The 10,692-nt window shown below is 42.1% G+C and overlaps 1 pseudogene; it reads left to right on the top strand.

The window, feature by feature from the left end:
• Positions 1 to 1,418: 1,418 nt before the first annotated feature.
• LOC147137853 (uncharacterized) lies at positions 1,419 to 10,423 on the top strand (annotated as a pseudogene).
• Positions 10,424 to 10,692: the final 269 nt, after the last annotated feature.

Below are 10,692 nucleotides of genomic sequence, written 5' to 3'. Positions count from 1 at the left end.
AAACCCACGCAGGCACGGGGAGAACATGCAAACTCCACACAGGGAGGCTGGCTTATTTATTTATTAGCCTCTATGTTTGTTACCCCCCTGGCTGTTGTGTTTGAATGTTCTGAGTTACTAAATAAAAAATAAAGCACATTACTGCTACTTTTGCGAGGCATCTCGTACGTCACTTCCACCCGAGAATAAGCCGCTGCCCTTGTTATGAAACAAGATCAGTGGGACGTTTGCGTTTCTCCTGCCAAACTGGCAACAATTTTGTGGTTCACTAGGGCTTGCAAGATTGTATGAAATGTACATAATGTGAAGTATTTCTTAATAAAGCGTGTTTTACTCTGAATAACTTTTCACCACAATCCCATTCCGAAAGCCACAAAACAGTGACGTGACGTCTTCAGTGAGCGGGAGTAGCGGAGGACGAAGAGGAGAGCCATTGCACTTTTTTGACTGAACGGTTGTCCTACTGTATTGGCGTGGGCTGAGGCCCACATTAGCCGGTTGGACCAATAAAAACATGAAAATGAAACTACGTCTGACGGCGTGTTCTTTGAAGGCGCTGCAATATATTATAAAGCGAGACGTCATCGGCAAGCGCGAAGGACCCGATCACAACTGCTACTCACACCAGCTTGCTGCGGTCTGCGGGCCGGTTCTAATAATAAATCAATATCATCCCAGGGGCCATAGAAAACCTTCTCCGGATGTGGCCCGCGGGCCTTGACTTTGACATATGTGCTTAGTCAGTCATAGTCTTAGTCATAAGTAATCAGTCAAGTGATATTAGCAGACCAATACAAGCCCCGAGGCACTGCTTAGAAACAACGTGATTCATGAAGGGGGATACAAGCTTAGAACTTTCGGTTTTATTTAACCCTCTAGTTATCATCATTGTTGTTTTCAATGATGGCGTTTCTTTTTCTCCTTTTGTGATGGTGGTTCGCTTATGGTCAGCTACAAAAGTGGGGATGAATAACAAAATAAAAATCTAAATTGAAAAACTAGATATGGGGATACGCATCACCCAACTGCGACAATGCATCATTAAACTGCAACCTCTACCCTCTTTTTTTTCCCTCCGTCATTTCAGGGAAGTACGCGTATATGCCATGCACACAGAAACACAAGGGGCGTTTAGAGATCGATCCACTCTGGGGCCCGGTTATGAAAGTTATCGGTTTCAGTCACCTAAACTCCGCCTACGTGTGGACGAAATGCCCAAACGATAAGTAGCTTGGGCGGACACAGTGAGACGCGTTTCCGTGTGAATGGGGGCATAATATGTGGGAATCATCTGGAACCAGCTCGCAGATCATGAGAGGTCTTAAACGGAGTTGATTGCTGATCAGCTGCAGGTGCATGCCCTCCAGAAGTTGACCTCGCCCAGCCAGGAACAAAAAAACAAAATGACAATCAGCAACATGCCACAGGGGTTGGCCAGAGACCGTCAAGGGGTGGCCATGGCCACCGCTGGCCACCACGTAGCTCCACCCTTGGGGAAAGTCACAGAGGACAACAAGGTGACATAGTGACAGGTGTGGAATGAGGTGATGCTGAAACAGATTTAGAATGTGAACTGAACAGCAATGACCTTTACTTGGGTGACGCTGTTCCCATCACCGAGCCGTCCTGTATAAATGGCTAAATGTGGGCCCAAGTGTTTCCAAGGTTCTGCCCAAGGTCAGAGGAGAAATAAATCTGCACATCTGAATTGGAAATACGGTGTGTGGCAAAAACTGAGGATGAGGAAAACCACACTGGGAGAAACCATGGAAATCACAATTTTGAGTCAAAGGCAAGGTAGGAGGTTCAGAACATCCATCATGACAATCATGCACCAACAGTTCAACTCATAATATTGACTGTGATGGAATTAGATATCAATAATTCAAAGTGAGTGTTTTTTTTTTTTCATTTCCCTGTTATGTTTTATGGCTTATGCCTCACTGAGGTCTTCTTCAGTAATTAAAACAAACAGCATGTAAAAGCTGGCCCTCTCAGATCTATATTAAATCAAGAAGTTGACTGACTTGAACACAGTATCTTATTTTTTGTTTTTTTTCTACAGACAGCTGAGAAGCTGACATGCAGCCAGCTTTGTGGAGAAGCACTCACTATTTTAAATTCTTGTTTCCAATTGGTAAATGCGAGTACATTTAAATTGACTGAGTTAGTTCTTGAGTACTTCATCTCTGTGAACACACCAGAAAGGTGCCATCGTTCATGTCTTTTGAGGTCGTGATCCTTGGTCCAACTGCCAATAATGGACAAGAGCAAAGTCTTTTATAGCAAAGTTACAAGGGCAGCACCATGTTAGGGTAAGGCTATGTTTTGCCCAGTTTCCCATGTAAAATGTCGACAGGATGTAAATTAGCGTGTTGTTAATGTCATTTGTGGATTAACACTTAACTAATGTGACAACATGCTCTTAGAGGAGTTTGGATGGTTGATCTAGAAGAGTAACAGATGCTGAAGTCCTTATTTAAAGTGGAAGTCAACCCAAAACATACTTTTTTTAAGAATGTGTTCTATGCAGGAGCACAAGTTGAAAAAGGGCATTATGATTAATATGAAATACAAGTTAAGCAGCATTCTCAGGGGGCGGCCATTTTGTCACTTCTGTCAACTGAAAATGACATCACACACCCTCAGGGCTGAGATAACGACCAATCACGGCTCACCTGTTTTCTGAAGCTGAGCTATGATTGGTCGTTATCTGACCCCTTAGTCAACCCAAACATATTTTTTTAAAGAATATGTTCTATGCATGCCCACTAGTTGAAACACAGCATTCTGATGAATATTGTGTTTGTGGAATAAGTGTTAATCCACTCGTTTTCAGCCATCTCTGGGGGTGGCCATTTTGTCTTCTGTCAACTGAAAATTACATCACAACTGCTCACAACGACCAATCACGGATCAGATTCTGAAAACGTGTCAGCCGTGGTTGGTCGTTGTGAGCAGTTTTGATGTCATTTTTAGTCGACAGAAGACAAAACGGCCGCCCCCAGAGATGGCTAAAAACAAGTGCATTTTGCTGCTTAATTTATATTCCTCAAATGCGAAATTAATCAGAATGCCGTGTTTCAACTAGTGGGCCTATTCTAACTATTCTTGAAACAACATGTTTGGGTTGACTTCCTCTTTATGTGTGGACTTAATTTTATTCTTGTTAGATTTTAAAGTAATATTTGCATTTTTCCATTTTATTTTGATGTACAAAATAAACTAAGGACCAGGTAAGACTATTAATGTCAAGCCTCATTCCACCATTAGGCTATATCTCACAACAACTATCATGGTTGCTATTTTCCAAATCCATGAGCAGTTCAGCCACCCCCGTTGTAATAAAGTAAAAACACAAAATATTATGAAAACTGACAAAGCGTGAAGAGTGCTGGTCCACACAAGATTCCAAATATAAACTCCAAATTGTATGACGATAGGAATATTTGTCTTTTCAAAGAGGAGTTTGATGCAAAAACATGTCACTTTTGACTCATCCCTTTATTCAGGAGCTGGCTTTATTCTACTTGTTTCAAAAATGCCAAATTTCATCATGAGTCAAAATGTTTCAAGGAGGCTTTGTATTGGCTATAGACGTTGTGAGTGTGCCACTATTTTAAGTGATGTAATAAATAGCAATAGCAGCAGTGACAAGGGTTTTGGTCGACAAAGAATCATCGTAATGTTGCTGTGCTATCGAAATAACAATTTCCAGTTAAGTGTTATGTGTTTCCTGCTCACACTTGGGAAGTGATTGTGTGGCTGTGACCTAGATTTAATCTCTCTGAGTCACCCACTGCCGTGTCCCCTGTAATGGAGCATCACATTAAAAAGCACATAGTGGAGTTCTCACCTCACTCTGGAGCTTTGAGAAACAGTCAAAAGTCTTTTTCCTCCTCTCCCCTAAACACTATCAAAGCTCGTCTGCTTGTGTGCTGACAACTCCCCCTCTGCTAGTTGCCTTCTCTCAAGGCTTCACTATGTGTGATCAGTTGCAGTGCCAACATAAACAAAGTGACTTGGAACAAGCACAGGTCCCCATTTAGTCCTTGTTACTTTTACAGGCTGTTTGACTTTTTGACTGTCTCCGTTATGTTTCACTCCTGTGACTCATTCTTGAAAAGTTTTGAGCACAATGTCAATGTAGGCAATATATATTGAATAAATATATGAAGTTTGAATAGACCAGATTCAAGACCATCATTTTTCCACATTAAGCTGGTATCTCTCTGACCGGAGAATGCTTGTGAACGTAGCGATTTTTGGGTTTTCATCAGGGTTCGTAAAAGGTTGCAAAACTGTTCACAGTTTTTACTTGTCCCAAAGAGTTTTTCTTGTCAGCAAGAAAAGTTCAAATGGGTGGCCCATTCAAAGCGATATGTCAAGGCATCCTCTATACTGGATATGACCATCGTATTAGCCATAAAATAGGCAAATAATATTCGTACAATCGAGTTAGAATACAATCAAAAGCAATGGTTCGGTATTAATCCAAAGAGTTCTTGCTTGATGATACATCTCCAAGGAACAAGTGAACGAGGCATCCTCACAACTTATTCCACTTTGCCACACCCAATACGGCTACGACTCAAGATTCTGTCTATATGCGCTGTATAGACTGTTGACTGGGAGTGGCAGTGGTAGCATAAAAAATATGGTGGACAGTAAGTACTCTCTTTGGGATTTCTAATAATAGTAAGACTCCCTCCCCCATGCTTTTCATGTGCCCCCCTTAAATCTGGGAATGGGTCTGAACGGTTTTCGAGGGCCACACCACAAGATACTAACTCAATTGTGTTAAATATGAATTTAATGTCTTTTTACAAAACAGGAAATTATCTTGTTTTAACAAACTGCCACTTGTGGAGCCCTGCTATGTGTTGTTTCAATTAGAAAATAATGATTTAAATAAAAACTAGTGAAAATAAGTTTCATCATTCACATTCAAATTACACATCTACATATATTAACATTAAATATCTATTTTATCAATATACACACAAAAAAAACATGTCTACAGTGTCCATTTTTTTTTTTTTTTTTTTTACATTTATGAGGACAAACCACTATTCGCGTTCTTTGGACTCACAAATCATTACCAGGGCAAATTCCTCTCTTTTCTCCACTGTGCAGGAAATATAAGATTGTTGCTAACATGATGACCATAGTTGGTGTTGGAGCTAATCTTTTTTTTATAATAGTTGCGACAATGGTCAGAGAAGTCATTAAATACAGGGTCATTTTGGCAGGGCGGAAGTCGATCTCTTTGCCTCCGAGGACTCCACTGACTGTCCCCTGTGGCTTTTTTCTAATGGAGGACAGCTGCCCTCTGGACAGGATGCACTGACTCACCCTTGGCCGTGGTGCCTTCTCTACGCCTTTCCCTCTGATTTGGCTGACAGGAGGGGGCTTCAGGAGGCCCACTAGCTGCTGATGGATGGTAAGTCACTACTTTTCTACTGTTGACGTATGCACGTATGCATATCAAAATAAAAGCAGTGCATGATTGACATTTTATTTTGACTCTAAAGGCTGTAGAGACTGTGGACGGGCTGGATGTGGCCCCTGGGCCCTACTTATCCCAGATCCCAGTTGGCGGGTCGGGGAAAAAATAGGCACCAGACAAACTGGTGCTCATTTGAGAACCACACCAAAATTGTTATGTGCACCACTGTGTTTATTGTTTTTGTCATTTTTCTATTAGTATATTGTAATAAATTGCTGCATGGATACAGGCTTAATAAGCAATTCCACGACTGAAACGAAAGTCAAGTTGCACATTTATTACCCTTGGTCGACTTCTAGAAGTGACACAGTTTGTGTGTACATTTAAGGTGACACCACCCACCCCCAAATCTCAGAGATTTGGGCCTTTTATCCGCGACCTGGCAACCTCATATTTAATTAGTGAAATATATTAAGTCAGTAACACCACTGGTAGTTATTCTCAATGGAAATCATACTTTGTTGTCTTTATTTGCACTTGTATGAAGTGTGGTGCCCGTGACCCTAGTGAGGATAAGTGATTCAGAAGAAGCATGGATGGATGGATGGAGGAAGTATAATATTACTCAGGAGCGGGGAGGCCATCGGGAATTTTGGGAAAATATGTGAATTTTACCAAATGGCCGTTGTATTTCCGGGCCGCCAGCAGATGTTCAACCCCGCCGCCCATGTCACCGATTACGTTTCAGTGTGTGACGGCCGCACCCGCATGATGACCCCTCGACGACAACTTTTCAGTTCGTGACGGCAGCACTCCCACCCTGGTTGACGATAATTTTTCAGCGCTAGATGCACGGCGCCCGCAGTCGCTCACCCCCCACCAATCAACTGCCCCACCCCCGTCGACGATTATTTTTCAGCGCGTCACGGCTGTCATGGTCGAATATTTTCCCAGGCCGAATTTTGGTCTGAGACACTCTAGTGATTGTAAGACGTCTTGAGTAAAGACCAGAGCAGGGACTTGAGCCTTTTTTGCCGGTCCTGCCGCGACCCTCCACCCTTGACCTGCGTACCCTTCCGACCGCGACCCCCTGCCCTTATTCATAAAAATTATCACCAACAATTCCTGATGTGTGTGGCATGTGTCACAGACCTGTCGCCAACAGCACAATGCGCCGGTCACGTGAATCAATGCGCCAGTTGTCGCTCGCGCCGACGCGGGAGTAGAAAGAAGCCAAAAAAGAAGCCTTTCACAGAGTAGGCTGAGGTGAAATTTATTGGGCCGGACTAAAATCCACTTCCGACTATGCTTAGTCCAGCCCTTTTTTAAAATTTGTCAGCCCCCACCCCCCGCCCCAAAAATGGGCATCCGGCCGGGCCGGAAGGTCCGACCGGTCCGGCCCCGGGACGGACTGCCCAGCTCTGGTAAAGACTATAGTTACACAATTCAATTTCTGTTCCCAATCTAAAGATATTGTATGGTCCTTCTCTGTAGATGACTTTTTACCAAGGAAGCAGTCCAGGACTGTGTGTCATCCTGAATGCCCTGTGGGTAAGTTAACAGTTATGCACATATTGAAGGAAATTGCCAATGGTGTCATATTTCCTAGCGTGACCGTGGAGCCACCATTACCTTTTATCTACCAACAGCATCACAAAGCGGAGGAAAATAAATTACAGTATTCCCTATACCCACAGTACAACAGAGGAATATATCATACGAGACATTTTATATAATCTATGATGTAGGTCATTACATTGCACAGGTATAGTACAACATTCATGATCAATAACCGCTGGTGCAAATTATGTCTCTGATGTGATTGTGCCTTTTTCAGGTCAGCATCTTTCTGAACCTCTTCCTCCGACATATATGGGTTTTTTTTCTTTTCAAATGTAACAGCATAGATTAAGCTTTTAAAAATAAAAAGAAGCACACAAAAAAACTGCCTAACATTCATATCCACTTTCTTACTTCAGATGAGCCAACAGCCGGTATACCAGCCCTCCATGCTGGGGCCAGTACAGGTCCAGTACACCAGTCCCTCGGCCTGGGGTAACACCCACTATAGCAGACCCTCGCCCATTATCAGAAATTAATTCTCTGGACCCAGGTTAAGGTAAAGTGACATTTTAATTTTCAGTTTCCAGTTTAACACATTCCATGACCAGAAGGTAATGTAATGTAATATAATATAATATAATATAATATAATATAATATAATATAATATAATATAATATAATATAATATAATATAATATAATATAATATAATATAAGTGTAAAGTGTGACAAGAAAAGTGCATGCATATACAGAAGAGAGTGATTTTCTGTGGATGCATGAAAAAGAAGGATAATCAAACGCGTTTATCACAGGGAAGGTGGCCAGGGTCTCAGAGGGACAATGTTTCAAAACATGAAAATACTGAAGACCATTGAAAGATACGTGTTTTCTACCCGACTGAATTTTATTTAATGAGTTATCAGCGCACATTTACCCCCGAAAACCTCAGCCCTGACATAAAATAACGTAATCTACAATGCACAGTCATTGACGTCTTATATAAATCAGCATTAGCCATGAAGGCCATCAAGCATTAATACATACTGTGAATGAAAAACACACTGTTAAAAAGCTAGCGGCGGTCCTGGTGTGGTTTACCATGTTTTGAACAGGATAACGGTGTCGTTAAAGTTAATTGTCGGTTAAATCCACTTTACCAATGGTTAAGAATTAACCAAGTTTTGAACAACAGGGCCCTGGTCGCATTCAAGAGACTTGAGTTGAGCCCATCGATTTGAATGTTACAAATTAAGTTCTTGACTTGAATCTGTTCTCTTTGTAATTTCAGTCGCCCGATGTGACAGCACTACGGACAGTTGTCCTGAAAGGCCTGCCGGTTCTCCTCACTGAGGACTCCACTGAAGTTTACAATACTTGCCTCGTAAGTAAAAGAAACATAGATATCAGTTTATTGACAAATCATGTTTAATATGTATTTCATATTTCATTTAAATTATAATTATTTTCCCCAACACAATTAAAAAATCCCCTTGGATTAACTAAAAAAGACATTGTCAACCAACAGTATATAAAATCTTTCAAATGAGCTCAACTTTAAAATGGTCAGCAATATCCTTCCCTTCCTCCCCCAAAACAAAACCACATTCAATAACTAGTCCTGTGGGCTTTTTTGCAGGACACAGTGAAAGAAGAACAGTTGGGGTGCTGAATGTAATTGAAGATGCTCAGCAGCAGGGTCCAAACGCAGTGCACCTCCAGGCCATCTCCACTGCTATCATACTAGAGGGAAGTACTGTTATGGATAATATTAGAGCCTTTCCAAAGGCAGTCTGTTTTCTGTTTGGGCTCATGTTTGCCCTTCGCTTGGACTACCCGAAGTCCATGCGAAACACATTTAGATTCATTCAGGCATTCATGCTTTGACTAGGAAACAAAATCCTCCCTCTAAAACTGATCACACTGCAGAACAAGCTAATGTTGTTGTCCTGTTTTAATTGCTGAATACAGACAATGCAGATTTTGTGAAAAAAGAAAAAAAAATGAACTGTTCCAAGCAAATGTTTAATGTTCAAGCGTAACTTTGATAGCGTTTGCATGCTGATGAGTGATATGTTGATTGACAATTGATGGTGTTTGTGAGACAGTGATGTATCCTATCGTCGCTGTCCTGTGAAAAACACTTATGTCCATTTTCAAATTCGATTGGCGTTTCCGTGTTACAGACATCGCATTAAAGTGAAAATTAAAAAATAAAATTCCCAAATTGGACATAAGTGTTTTTCACAGGGCGGCACTATCGATAATGGATGGATGGATGGATGTTTTTCATAGGACAGCGATGCTATGTTAATTTTATCACTGCTGTGCATTTAACAACATGAAACAAATACACTGCTGAGCATTTAAAAAGAAATGTTAATGACACTAAGTTAATACACTGAGTGTTTTGCATTCACTGTTTTTTGTGGCTCATTACACGTATGATGACCACTTATTCTTTAATTAAATCATCCTATTGTACATTGTAGAATTGATACAAGGGAAGTCATTCCATTGTTTTGATGGCCACGTGTTATGCGTGGTACCGTTTTACAATGGTAGATGTCGGAGCGATGGAGGGGTGTTCAGAGAGAGCAAATTTGGGTCCACATGCTTCTGGGACATGAAGCCAACGTCCCCAAACCAGCCAATCTTCCATGGACTGAAGTCAAGGTGCCCCGTGTGATTGTCGGAGATGCGGCGTTCCCCCTCCACAAGAACTTGATATGTCCCTAACCTGGTAGGTAATTAGGATACAGAGTATTTTATCTGCATGTCCTTGTACTATTGGTCTTGTCACATATCTACACTTGACCTCTTTTAACTTACTACACTGCACCTTGTCATGTACCATGTAACAAAAGTGCACACAATTTCATGCTTATATATGAGTGTGAATTCTACCATATAGCGATCAATTTCATGACGCTATTCTGCCTTCTGTGCTTGCACGGACAAATCGACCTGTCGAAAAGCAGGTGTTCAATTATCGTCCCTCCAGAGCCAGGCAGGTAATTGACAATTTTGGGATTCTTGTGGCAAGATGGCGTGTACTTGGAAGAGCCCTGCAATGCCCACCGGGTCAACGCTGGCGCTGTTGTCAAGGCATGTGTAGTGTTGCACAACTTCTTGACATACACAGATGAGACCAACGCGGAGCCCAGCCGATACATCCCACCATAATTTGTTGACGTTGAGACAGGAGCAGGCTCTCAAGAAGGAGAGTGGCGGAGGGTGGTGGCTGGGGCCATCAACAACCGCCTACAAGACTTACAGCCTTATGAGCTGTCCCGGGCACGCTCCACAGGAGCAGCCGTAGCTGTCAGGACGGAGATAACAAGCTTCTTTTCCTCAGAAATTGGCATGGTGCCATGGCAACGGGACATTATTCAACGCGGAAAACTGACCTAAAGACACTATATATATATATATATATATATATATATATATATATATATATATATAGGCGGCACGGTGGTCGCCTGGTTAGCACGTCCGCCTCACAGTTCAGAGGTCGTGGGTTCGATCCCGGCTCCGGCCTCCCTGTGTGGAGTTTGCATGTTCTCCCCGTGCCTGCGTGGGTTTTCTCCGGGTACCCCGGTTTCCTCCCACATTCCAAAAACATGCATGGTAAGTTGATTGGATACTCTAAATTGCCCCTAGGTGTGATTGTGAGTGCG

The sequence above is a fragment of the Filicampus tigris genome, chromosome 13, assembly GCF_054856515.1.
Source record: "Filicampus tigris isolate MCC_2025a chromosome 13, RoL_Ftig_1.0, whole genome shotgun sequence".
Lineage (NCBI taxonomy): Eukaryota > Metazoa > Chordata > Actinopteri > Syngnathiformes > Syngnathidae > Filicampus > Filicampus tigris.
This window is presented reverse-complemented; position numbering and strand designations above follow the sequence as displayed.